This window comes from Cyprinus carpio, chromosome B11 (genome assembly GCF_018340385.1).
Source record: "Cyprinus carpio isolate SPL01 chromosome B11, ASM1834038v1, whole genome shotgun sequence".
NCBI classification, from domain to species: domain Eukaryota; kingdom Metazoa; phylum Chordata; class Actinopteri; order Cypriniformes; family Cyprinidae; genus Cyprinus; species Cyprinus carpio.
This window is the reverse complement of record NC_056607.1, coordinates 1,209,260-1,223,592: the sequence shown is the minus strand read 5'-3', so window position 1 is coordinate 1,223,592 and position 14,333 is coordinate 1,209,260. Positions and strand designations below refer to the sequence as shown.

The following is a 14,333-nucleotide window of genomic DNA, read 5'->3' as shown; positions in this document are numbered from 1 at the left end:
TGCAAGCTTGTGAATCTACTCACTATAACATACTGTACATTGTGTATACAGGATGTAAATAAGAGATTAAGTGTGCAGTGTAGAGCTTCACTGATTATAAAGGAACTCTGTGAGATGACGATGAACTAAGATGAGTAGCAGTTTTTTAGTGATTATAAAGGGAGCGCTCTTTGGACAATTTCTAAGCTTAACAATCCATTCAGAATTTGAATATACAATATATAACAGCCAATTAAATTGCCAACAAGAGTCAAATGCAAAGGTTAGTCTTCAAGGAACATTAAAAGCAATAGAAAAATAGTTTTGAGTAAAGATTTAAAAATCTATAAAGTGGGTGTGGACCTAGTGTGAAATGGTACACTTTTTCAGAGATTAGGGCCAGTAACAGTTAAGCATGTTCTCCTCTTTGTTTTAATTTAGCTCTAGGAGCAGTGAGCAGTCTAAGACCAGCTTCAGAGGGATTTTAAGGGATACAATTACGGACTGCAGGAGGTCTTATTAAATCAAGCATATAGAATAAATCATAGAATGTGTCATATTCTGAACTGCTTTATGTCTATTTATTTTGCAATTATTAATATGACTAATAGTTTGAGTAATAGGCCTACATTAAGTGATCTCCAGTCATGCGGAAGGGCTCTGGAGTGTAATGTTAAAGATGTTGAGGATCCACTGGTTGGATTGGTGAGGATTCGTCAGAGGTTCAGTGAGTCAGTGAAGCAACACCTCACATCACGTCCTCAGATGCACCGCAGTCACCAGAGTGTCAGTACACGTGAATCTGGCCTAAATCACCCATAATGCAGCGTCACATCTTCACAAACTCAGAGCATCTTATCAAAAGCATCAAATCAGTGAGGACAGATGTGAATATTTGTCATTATTCACTCTCCATCATGGTGTTTTGATCATTAATAATGACTGAAATTTTCTCATAAAAGTATCAGTTTGGCTTCAGAAGGTATAGAGCACAGTATTCCTGTGGACTTTGAGCTTTCATTATGTTTTTATCCAATTTGTAGTTTTTAGTCAGGGTATGCATTGGCAGAGGGAGTAAATGGGGCTGTAGTCATTTGGAGATAAGGCTAGGTAAATTTGGGCATCATCAGCATAGCTATGATAGGCAGTTTGGTTCTTTCTTATTATTTGACTTAGAAGGAGCATATACAGGCTAAACAAGAGCGGTGCGAGAATTGAGCCTTGTGGGACTCCACATGCCATGGACGTTTACTTAGACTTATGCTCTCCTATACTCACATAATAACCTCTCCCTTCTAAGTATGACCTGAACCTATTGAGAACCATCCCAGAAAGCCTGACACAGTTTTCCAGTCTCTCTAGTAATATGTTATGATCGACAGTGTCAAACGCAGCACTGAGATCTAGTAGTACCAGCACTGATATTTTGCCAGAATCAGAATTAAAGCGAATATCATTTATTATCTTAATGAGTGCTGTCTCTGTGCTGTGATGCAGTTGGAAACCAGAGTGAAAATTTCCTGGTATCCATTTAAGTTTAAGTAGTAAAAACTACATTTTCAATAATCTTGCCTATAAAAGGAAGATTAGATATTGGTCTATAGTTGCTCAAAATGGTGTTATCAAGATTGCTCTTTTTCAGAACGGCTTAACAACTGCAGTTTTCAGGGCTTTTGGAAAAGTTGCTTCATTGAGGACTGTTGTCCTGCAGCTGTCTTCTAGCAATGTTTCATTTAGAAACATTAAACCAGGTTGTGTGTGGTTATAAAGTCATTGATCAGAAATTATTTATTTTTTAGTAAGCAAATGTTTAAAAATGCTAACTTTATGGCACTACTTTGTGTCTTTACAGCAATCTTAGTTTGATGCATAATAGGCCGCAGATTAGATGAGTTTGCCCTTTGGCTTGAGAAGGCCTTAGACTTTCTATCACGTGATAAAACAGAAATAGAGAAAGCTACAGGCACATTGGGTTCCCGCTTGCTCTGTAAACATTTGTGAATGTTGCTGCTATCATAGCGGGGACCCGACACACATCACTGAGAGTGGTTATCAGTTGTTTTTGGTTCACCTACAGCAGATGAAGGGTTTGGACTCTGTGGCAGCGGTCGGAGAGCTCTCACAGGAGCAGGGCCCACAGGCTTTGGTGGTTGTGGGTCCCACCGTTTTTTAGTTGATATCTGGGAGCTTGAAGCGAAGGAGTGGGAGAGTTTGGTCTTAGAATTCACCAGTTCCTCCATTTTCTGTGAAAAGATTAGAAGTGGAGATGCTGGAGAGAGGGATAATGTGTCTGGTGAGATGGGCTGTGTCTCTGGTGTTTCCAGTGGCTGTGATATGTTGTCCTGGCTTCCCTGGCTGTTTTCCAGAAAGTCGTCCTTGGGTGCGGAGTCTTGGATCTGTTCTGATACGTCACAGTCTGTCTGTGATGAGCTCTGTGGGCAGGGCTCAGCCGGGATGTTGTCCATGAGCAGTGCTTGTTGTGGCTGCATGGTGTTATCAGTGTCCTTGTGGTATGTGTCGACCACATGATGACTCGGAAGCTGATATGAAGTCCTATGGTAATATGGTTGAGTGGTTTGGCACACACTACTAAAGGATGATGGAGGGAGAAACAGATATGGTCCTTTAGCACTCTTGCACCAAGTTTGTTTGTGTTGAGGCCATCCAGTTTAAACAGTTGTCTATGTCCCCAGAAAAGAGAAAAGTTGTCGTTGAATTTCACTCCTTTTAATCTGCAGGTTCTTTGTAGCCATGTGTTCAGCCCAAGCAACTGTCAAAACATGTTAGTTCCCCTTGCTGGGAGTGGTCCAGTGATGAACAACTGAAGTTTAAGTCTTCAAGTCTTTCTTTTCAAGTCAAGTGTTTCAAAGATGCTTCTTAATGAGTTCTGACTGTTCTTTCCGAATATCATTCTTCCCCACGTGGATGATGATCCGATTTGCAGTCTTGTGCTTCATCAGAATGTTCTGAAGTTCCTTGTTCACATCTGAAATGGTTGCTTGAGGAAGGCAGCATGTTGTTGTATTTCTGCTACTGATGTTTCTGATAATAGAGTCGCCCACTATCAGAGTCCTGGGCTCGGCTGCGCTATGAGCTGAATGATGCTGTCTGCTCGACCTTGAGCGCCTGTTAGTAGCAATGTTAGCTGCTGGCCGATACGATCCATGTTGAATCACATTTGGGGATTGCTCACCCACATTCATTAATGCTTCAAATCTGTTCTCAAGATGTATAGGGGGGTGGTAGAATACCAGTATTCACAAGCCTCGTCACAGCTATATATATGGGGTAGAGGATGCTACCGCAGCAATACGGGATACTTGTGACAATCTGATGTCTCAAGTGCCTTTGGGTCTCGCTCCCTGTTTGTGCCATTGATTAGTCTGTCGATCAGTTTTGGCTTGTTTCTCTGCACTTGGTATTATCTGTTGAGATTCACTAGAGTATGCTGAGGGGGTCCGTGATGAAGATCTGCTGTGTGTTCCGCCTGTTTTGGAAATCCAGCATGTAACTTTGTTTCAAGAACCGCAATCCTTTGTAGAAGTCTGTGGCAGTTCATGCAGCAAGTAGATTACACAAGAGGCATTTTCTTTCTCATCTGTTTGAATGTAGACAGCTATGTCTTCCTGTCTCCAGAATTTAAGCTGCTGGCAATGGGAGGCAAAGAGACTTCTTTTTCATGGTTTTATTCCAGTCCCAAAAAGTTTTTAGTTTAGTGTTATAAGTTAAAATCTTATAGAAATCTGAGAAAAGTATATAAACAGAGAGCAAAGCATGTAGCAGCAAGCAAGAACGTCCGAATAGTAGCAAAGCCGGACAGAATTTGTGTTATTAATCACAATTAAGCATGGGCCGGTATGAGATTCTGACGGTATGATAACTTTAGATAAAAATATCACGGCATCACGGTATCGAGATTAAAGCTCTACAATGTTATTTTTAAACGTCTGGGTAATAAAAAAAACGTATTTTTTTTCACTCAACACAATATATTTCATTTTTAAGAAACATATAGAACATTTTGAAACAGTAAACATGTCAGGCTAAATAATTAAAATAAATAATTAAATTCTTCTTAAGTGCAGTCACTTAAGTAAGCCTAAACCTGCAGCTCAACAATAATCAGAACATAAATTCTTTTCTGTAAAGAAAAAAAAAAATCCTATAAACGAAAAAAATACAGTCACTTAAGTGAGCCTAAACCTGCTCAATAATCAAAAACATAATCAAAAAATTTATGTAAAAAAATAAAATTAAAATTAAAAAATAAATTAAAAATGCAGTCATTAAACCTGCAGCTCAACAAGGTGTTTGGAGACATGCTCTCTACACATTCATCTTTCAGTCCAAGTTATGATCCAGGAATGTTCACCTTTCCTGGATTAAGTTTGGAGCTATGGTTTGGAGTGGTGAGGTACGAAGATGTGTGCACATACACACATAAGGAAAGAGAGAGCATGAGGGTCTCTCACACACACACACGGCCTCTCCGTAAAACACTTAAACAGTGGCAAAGTTTGTTTTTTGTTTTTTAAATGTCATGATTTTGAACAGATGTAAACAATGGCAGGTGGCTTACAATTATAGACGTGATACCAGCTAAATTGAATTATTGTACTAAATCGCAGAAAAGTACAGTATGTTCTTTAGACTGCTATTCTCAGAACCCTGGCTAACACTGTGAAGTAACGTGAGGGAAGAAACTAGTTGACGTTAGCTAGGTAATTAGCCTGTTATCTGCCTTGATAGCAAGCCAAATAGTATTTATATCAACACTGAAACAAACAGTGGGTGGGTCTCGGTCTTGAACGGGGGTGAAATAGAGAAAAAATGAGGATGACACAGATATATACTTTATGTTCGACCTGGAAGTATTTATTAAGCTATCGGCACGAAAACGTAATCTGTACGGAACATCGTTGTGTACTGAACATGGTTAGACTACGTTAAAATTCCCATGTAACAGATTTCGTCTTTTTCGACGGGGGGGGGGAAGTTCCAGGCATTCACAATACTGTATAAGGGGTCATTTACACTACACTGGTTTCAACTCAAAACTTCAATTTTTTTGTGTTTTTTAGCTCTTCATTTAAATGACAATGGCATTTTTTTTTTGAAAATGTGTTTCAAAAGCCCTATTCGGGACGACAATTGTTTCTCAGGGGGACTTAAGTGACTTTCACCATTTACAAGGGGTAGTCAGTGATTTAATTGCCGTCTGAATCCTGGATGTCTGTGTTTTTCTCTCACCACCCCCGTAAAAATCCCCAGCCAAATTACCTACTGTTTTTGGACAAACACAGAGGTCGTGTGGTAATTTAATTGCCGTCCAAATCCACATCTCTGAGTTTACAAGAAGAAATCGATTCTAAATTCAGTGCTTAAACCCTTTTTGATCACTCCCAAACACCGTAAGGTACGTTAACTGTTGTACTTCGGTGTAATTTGCATACATATTTATTTCTGAAATGCTGGAAAATATTTAAAAGGAACAATACTTCACAACTGCTCACAGCGACTGGGAGCAGAAAGAGAAGAAAAGCACACAAACATTCAAAATGAGTCTTTTTATAATGGCAACAGCACGTATGCAATACAGTTTTAAAATGTGCATTATAAACTGATATATAGACTACATAACTATATCGCATATAATTATACACAACTATGGTGCGTCTTTTTAAAAAAAGAGATGAAATAGGATTATATATTATAAAATATGTTTGGAATAATAAGAATATGTTTTACATAATAATAAGTATTTTTAAATGCATTTTACACAATAATAAGAATAAATTTTATTTACAGCAGACAATTGTGTGACTGGTCACGTGAGCAGCGAGTCCCCAGGTCCGTAGGATCGCAGAACTCACTGCTCCTCTGTGAATAGTTCGCATGCATCTGAATCCATCACTGAGTTTTATCACTGAGGTGATATGTAAATTTATTTTTACAGACGTCCACATGAGAAACCATTACCATAAGTGAATGTGCTTAAGTGAATGTTTTTGAAAATAATACCATTATTGTCTCTGTGTAAACTATGAAAACATGAATTTGTCAAGCGATCACATCATGCACATGTGTATTATGTGTTCAGGCTGTATAAATGCGTGAGTTTCCTTATGAAGTGACATCATCAGCTACTGGCCTGGCATGAATAAAGAGCGTAATGAGCGTTATTAGTTGTTTTCACTGATCCGTGTGAACTGGGATCATTTAGACAATGTTGTTGCCTGGACGCTAGACTTGCTGCGATAGTCTGTGTTTACTGTGTAACCAGTCTTTAGGCTCAACACCGGATACGTCACTTGCCCAATGCAGCACTGCCCCCCACCATCGTTTAAATATTTTTTTTTTTTTTTTTTTTAATAGTAATAAAAATAATTTAGTTCAGTTAGAGAACAGGCACTTAATTTATCATGTGAGGAGAGCTGAGCTGACTGACAAGAAGAGTGAGGGGAGAAAGATAAGACTATGGCAGTAGATTTAGTTTCTAAACGAAATGCAAAAGTGCCTGTTTGGAAATATTTTTTATTTTGAAAAACCTTTTGCCGTTTATCTACTGGAATTTTGGACGTTTTTTTAAACTTTAGTTACTTATTATTATTATTTATATATTTTTCTTTTACTTTATTTAAACTTTGTGTAAATTATTTTTTTTTATTTTACATGAAGGTGTATGCCCTGCCTCCAAGTTTTCGTAGTTGTTTTGCTATTAAACAATCTATGTTTCTTAGTTCTTTGGTTCAGTTATTTGGTTCCACAGTGTTTGCTGATTTTCAGTTTTGTATACCAACTTTTTTATTTGATTTTATATTTGGCATATAGCATGGTTAATTTTTATTTGCTTTGTTAATAAAAGTTCTATGATTAATATATAGGATAAATGAGTTTGACGTTGTATTTTGTTGATGCCGAATAGCCACTAATTCAAAAGCGAAAGTAAATGCGCACAGCATCTTTACACGTTATTTAAAAGCAAAGGTGATACCAGTATTATCAGTGTTATCACACGTAGATTAACCAGTGAAAAAATGTTCTCACATCACAGCCCTACTGAATGCGAAAATTTTCAACATAACAAAGGAAAACCTTTTCCTTTTTACATTGTGTTGTGTAAATGTACCCTAAGATGTCCACTGAACTAAAAGCACAGATATAGGCTATGTGCTGCTGGTTTCAGAGCAAAGCGCTTGGTTCAAGGCAACCGTGCCTAGTGTGAGTACACCCTTAAAGAAGACAAATCTTAGTCAGACCACACTAAATACAGGGTGATTACCAAACCAAACCTCACAAGAACCGGACTGAATATATGACATACTTCTTTTGAGAAGCGTGTTTACTGTGTAAATCATGATTCATGAACGAGGCCCGGTGTGTGTTCTTGTGTTACTGTGGAGGTAACAAACATCAGAACTAAAGGGGGTGATAGTTTAAGCATCTGTGACATTAAACCAGATGTGTGGTTATTCAGACACCTGCTATAAACATATCAATAGTTGAACTAACTTGAACTAACAAGACCCTCTTCAACACTTGCACCACCAAGACTGACATCCAGCTTATCTGAACAAGAACAGTTATATTGAAGAACAGTTAATGCTAATGTTTGCTTGGCACCACCTCAGTTTGTCATCCGAGTAACACATTATTCACACTTATAGGAGTAGATTTAACATATAGTAAAGCAGAGTAAGCCATCTGCTTAAGAGTAGTGTGCCATTGTCACTGCATGTCCACAGGTGTGCTTTAACATGCTGAGACTGAACTCATTCCGGCCTGAAGAGTCTAAAGCCACGTCAAAGGATTAGAGACAGAGGCGTAGAGGTTCAGATGACAGCAGATGACAATGAGGAATGTAAACTGGTGGAGGTGTGGAGTAGGACGTGTCTGTAACATGTACACTGACACACATACACGCACATGCTCAGAGAGGCCCTCAACAACACCACTGCATCTGAAGTGGTATTAGATGTATTTAAACAGACTGGTTAATATAGCTCAGAGGTGGCATGAATGCATTTACACTACAAACTTATCTCATAACATTATGCAATTGTAATGTCTGAAATATAACATTCTGAATATAGAAATACAAAATACAATGAAAACCGCCATTAGTTAAGTCACTATTATTACTGAATCATGCATTCAATCAGCTGCTGATTAAATTTTCAGTTTAAGAACAAAGAACAAAGCACAATAAAGAGTAGGACGTGTTTTCTGCTGAACATGTCTGTAACATGTACATTGACACACATACACACACATGCTCAGATCGTTAACGGTTGGTCTGATGTAGTAATATAGCACAGCTGGAAAGACATCCAAACACTCACCTATCATTTATAGACCTCAAATATGGCTTTTCATCTGAAAGATGTATGTAGTAACAACTTTACATTGCAGATTAATCTAATGTTAACCTTCAGAAATGTGTGCTATTGAAGTGTATGTAGAAACTGAACAGCAGTGCGCTCACAGCAGGACAGATGGAGGCGCCAGTGTGCTCACTTTCTCTTAAAATACTCCATAATTTTTGGTCATACAGTTAAAAGTAATACATCTTTTGAATCTGTAAAGACTATACGTTTATTCGTGTGCACTCAGAATAACAAAGAAACATTGTGCTTCCTTAAAATAATTCAAGCAAACAGGATGCGCTTTCTGCCGTCTCAGTCATGTGAACTTGAGCAAGAAACTTCGAAACTCCATGTATGATAAATATATTTATGGAAAGTGAAATGTCTACTTTCAAATTAAAAAAATGTAAATGGAAAACGTGTGTGTTAGCATGAATGATTTACATTTAATGTGTGTGCAATGCACACTGTGCATTGTTTAAGCTGGCTTTCAGTTCAATAAAATTTCCCAATTTTTTGGATTTTTATTCAACTAAAGTGGGCATGCTGTGATCTGTACTGTATTTTTTACTGTAACTGAATGATTCCGGCCAAAAAAAAAAAAAACAACAACACGGGAGTGGGAGGGAATTAGAGTCATTTTTTAGTGTTTATGACTCATTAAAAATAACATTTGTTTACCAGGGGTTTCATTTTACATGTGCAAATATGAGTGGAGACAAGTTATCACAGAATTCCTTTTTTATTTTTTACCGGTTCTCGGATGACAGCAGAAAAAGAGAGTTTTGGATGTATTATTGCACGGAGCACAATTACCACACCGATAATTACTATTTGGTATACGACTAAGTAATCTCTGGGAAGGACCAGGAGTATCACTTTGCAAATGAGCATGTACCTAATGATCTTTTAAATTTCTGGAGCGTCTGTACACAATTAATTAATGCTGAAAGACAGAACTCAGCTCAGGATCAGAAGTTTTTAACTTTTTTTAATACTTTTTTCACTAATTGACAGTGAATTGTTTTCTTTTTCCTTTATTTTATATAAAATAAATATTTTACAAAACAGGTTTTATCCCTAAATTGCAATAAAATTAAAGCCATTTCTCTAAATAAGGTGTGTTGCGAATTTGAAGATGAAATTTAAAAAATTTTGGTTCCTATGCAATTTTGTTCAGGCGTTACACCACAAATAGCCACCGGGTGCCATCCAAACTTTTTTTATGCATTTTTCTGTCACAAATGTATCAATTTCTCTCAGTATTACTTCTATCACCAAATATGGAATATGAGACTCAGACATTTCCAATTGTATGTATTTTGTCAAGATTATAAAAAAAAAAAAAAGATTCTAAAAGACTGTAATACATTTGTAATATGACACCTCTAACTATGGGCGAGGAGCCCGCTAAAAAGATTTTAAAGTATGATTTCCATGGTAACGCAACATCTGATTTCAAAATAGTTTTCACAGGGTGAATTTTGAGGTTTTTTTTAACAACAAACAGTGGTAAAATATCTAGGACTCTTAGTCTTTTCCAATGATATACAGCATGTCATGATTAGATTAGGATTTAATGGTAATCTATTCAAGTAAACCTAGGCGTCCTGCTGGCGGGATGGTGACAGTTAAGGTAAACATTAGGCCTTTCTTAATATTACAGGGGGCTTTGGACTAACAGCTCATTGGTAAAATAATTTCATGCATCTTAGATGCAGCATTCCTTACGCTAACCGGTATGTTTTGTTGTGCACCAAACACTGGTAAACAGATCTACTGGTGAATATGCCATAAACAGAGCTGCAGAGCACATGTGAGAGACAGACTCTGCTGTCCCAGTCTCACTGTCCGCAGACACAACATGCACCCTGTGTGTTAGCATGAAGCATGCTAGCAACACCTGCTGATCTTATCAGAGCCAAGAACAACAAGCTACAGCTAATGACAGCTTCTCGTGAGACAGACACTTGCTAATGACTACAAGCACCCGGTGAACCCTTATGGGACGCTCACACTGACAGCGACACACTATCGCTTGTGAAGTACAGACTTTCCTATAAGTATGAGATTTAGCCTTTGGAGTCACAAAACATGGTTCATCTGATTGTCACAGGACTGTTGGATGCTAGTGCACTTCTGCTCAACTACAGCTTTATTTCAATGAATTCAGCCAGACTGCAGATTCTCAGAGTACTGATTATGTACACTAAACTCTGCAATCCAATTCAAATATTAACTTTCGTACATGCACATTACGTACATTACAGATGCACAGGGATAAAAGTCCTTGCCAGCATGTCACCAAAGTAATCATGGTCGTTACATTGTCTAAAAATGTGCTAAAAGATCTTCTTTATATGTTTGTTCTAAAGACAAAACTTAGGATAGGTCACCCAAAAATTTAAATAAAGCAATCATTTACTCAACTTTGTGTTGATATAATGCCGTATGCCCTTCTTTCCTTTTCAGAAAACAAAATATTTTTTTCAATAAAATGTCCATATAATGTTAGTATATGGAGATCAATATAATAATAATAATAATAATAATTTATATAGTGCCTTTCCAAAACCTAAGGTGGCTTTACAAAGTCAGTTTTAAGGAACAGAAACAAATAAAGAGGGATGCATGATATTATCGGACTGATATCGGAATCGGCCGATGATGGCTTTAAATGTAAATATCGGCCTGATATGAAAAATTAGGCCAATCTGTCTTGACGATAAGTGGAATACCTTAACTCACATGTGCTCAGGGTGTGCCAGTGATTAGATCACGTCAGCAGTGTGGCTCATTCTTAAAGCAAAGTTTTGTCTGAATGATGATTAGATCCACTGTTTTGGATCTAAAAATTAGGCTGTGTTTTACTCACCCCAGAGACATCTCAGGTGTATATGACTTTTCTTTCAGACGAATCCAGTCGGAGTTATATTAAAATTTGTCCTGGCTATTCCAAGCTCTATCAATGCAGTCAGCGGGTGTTGCAGTCCTTCAGTCCAAAAGAAGTTAAATAAAAAGCGCCCATCCATAAAAAAAAAAAAAAAAAAAAAAAAGGAAGTGTCTCACACGGCTCCGGGGGGTGAATAAAGGCCTCCTGTAGCGAATTGATGCGTTTTTGTATTCAAAACTTAATAATCACTTGAATCTAGCTTGCACCAACAGTTGTACACAGAAGCAGCTCCGGGAGTGTGACATATGAGGTCAGCGTTGAACATGCACCATTGAGTCTCGTTAAAACCAACGTTTGTTTACAGGAGCAAAGGAATCAATGTTTCCTTACTTTAGAAAAAGTATCCTTTTGGCTTATATCGAAATCCTCTGACATTCTTCTTTACAAATCCTCGTTTTGTACTTCTAATTCGTGACCATTGTTTTGTTTCGATCTCTCCCCTGCGCTTCCGTGATCGTCACTTCTGAGCGCCGCATAAGCAAAGCTGAGCTCATACGTCATTCCTCCGAAACTGCTTCCATTTACAACAGTGAGCGCAAACTAGATTAAAGTGATTATTACATTTTGAATATGGATATTTTTCATACAAAAATGCAGCGATTCGCTATAGGAGGATTTTGTTCACCCCCGGGAGCCCGGACACTTTTTTTTTATGGATGGGCGCTTTTAATTTCACTTCTTTTGGACTGAAACACTACAACACCTGCTGACTGCAATGATAGAGCCTGAAAGATCAAAGACATTTTTTTTATATAACTCCGACTGTATTTGTCTGAAAGAAGAAAGTCATATACACCTTTGGATGCCTCGGGGGTGAGTAAAACACAGCCTAATTTTCATTTTTGGGTGAACTAACCCTTTAATCTGTGAAAGCACGTACAGAATGACGCGCTCAGTTTATGATAAACAGTAATAGCACGTGATTGCACGTAATAGTAAAATTACTAAAGCACAATTTCTATCCTAACCCTTTAACCCCATTTTCCTTCTCTGCTTGCGATCAGATCATTTTAAACTGTTAAACGCTAAAGACCCAGTAAGCAAATGCATTCAAACAATCCGTCCAAAACAGCGCTAATATATAGAAAACCAGGCTGATTACATCAGAGATTGCAGAGAGAACAGAGACTCGCGTTGTGTTTTCAGTTAATTATTCATTCCAGTGTGTGGCGCTTTTAAACACATGCTCTATCATATTCTGTGATTGTCTCTGAAGAGTGCGAGCCCTCACACACGCTGTGTAAAGTACAGACTGAACGGATTATCAACATCCCACCGCTGTATGGCCAGATGAGATGCAAACTGTGTTTTCTCGACTGGATAACCAGTCTCGCTGGTAAAGTTTTGATGGATGAAGACTGCAATCAAGGTAAAGATGATTGCGGTGGCGTACAGGAGTCGTACAGTCAGCATGCTTGAGTCTGTTATAATAATGCATGTACATTGTATTTATGCACAGCACAAACATTTCCGTACATTCACGTTGTTTCCACACACAATCACGATAATGTTTTGATTTGTCATGTGTATGTTGCTGTGTCATCTGTTAGTTATACTGAATGGATCCGTGTGTAGTACTGTAGTAGATAAATGCAGTCAGCGGACGGTTGATTTATGGGTTTTTGGCATCACCATGTGGTCCTGTTCGGTATCGCAACATGACTTCTTTTTATGAAGTGGCCTTAATTTTATGAAGTGTGCGATTAATCACAGAAAAAGGGTGTGATTAATCAGATTATACATTTTTATCTATTGACTCTAATATATACTGATTTATTCATTAATGTGTAATATGTTTAATTTTTTAAACAAATCATAAGCTCTAAAAGATTTTCTGAACTCTTTTGCTTTAGACCAGTTCTTGTTAAAAACTAACCAAAATTAAAAATATTTTGCTAATAATTTCTGCACAGGAAAGACCTGGGAAATATATCCCTATCGTTATCGGTATCAGCCAAAATGAGTTGAAAAATATCCTGCAATATCATGCATCCCTACAACAAACATTACCATCAAAGGACAGAACATACCAAGGGCTGAAAGTAATATACAGGGGTTGCTTACAAAAAAAAATGCAAAAGTATCTCATGCAACACATTAAGAACACATCATCCCATGCAAACACATTATTTTTCGCATACTGTACATTATTGTAGCTCCTCTATGTCCAGTCTTTCTAAAACACATTGATTTCTACATAGGCCCTCCTTCTGAAAAGCTCAGTGTGCTCTGATTGCCCAGCTGGCCCAGCGTGTTGTGATTGGCCAAACATTTCAAGCATGTAACAGAAATTGAACCCCCTTCCAAAAGCAATTATTTTAAAGACAGTTAATAATGTTGTCAGTTTTACCATAGTCCAAAAATGGTGACACAGATGATATACTGGTATGTTTCTATAGTACTGTAAAGTAACGCATATTGTTTGTTGTTCTTACGATCACAAGTGCAGGATTTATGTTTACAAACATTATATGGACAAGATTTTTTTTTTTTTCAAAAGCTCTTTTTGTGGTCTGACAGCAGTTAGTACAACACAAGAGTGTGTAAATTATGAAATAATTTTAATTTTTGGATGAACTATGCCTTTAAGAAGAATTTGATTTGCTATAAAAAAAAAAATTCTTAAAAATCACCGTAAATAACCTCTTAAAGTTAGGATAACTTGTCTTAAGGCACCAAAGGTAAGATTAATTTATTGGGTTGTTTCTAATATAAATCTTTAGCCTATAGAGATGGCGTACAATAACGTAAACAATGATCGCTCATGATTATGTGTGACGTGACTTTTTGCTGAATTTGAACTTCGGTAACAACTATGAAACGAGTTAAATAGAGACACTAATTTAATTGTCTAATAATGATATGCCGTAACTCCGGTCAAGCTGATCACAGCAAAAACAGTGTGGGGTTAAATTATTACAGTAATTTGGAGGCAGCACTAAACGACAGTCTTTGAGGTGTTTTCATTGAGTTGATCAGCAATCCTTCGACAAGAACCACCATACAATCAGAAAACACCAAAACATTTCTTCTTA

The 14,333-nt window shown here is 37.3% G+C and overlaps 1 protein-coding gene across 1 annotated transcript in view; it reads right to left on the bottom strand.

Moving 5' to 3' along the window:
- Positions 1 to 14,333, bottom strand: part of poc1a (POC1 centriolar protein A) — an 86,462-nt gene that overhangs the window by 54,343 nt on the left and 17,786 nt on the right. The window lies entirely within an intron of this gene.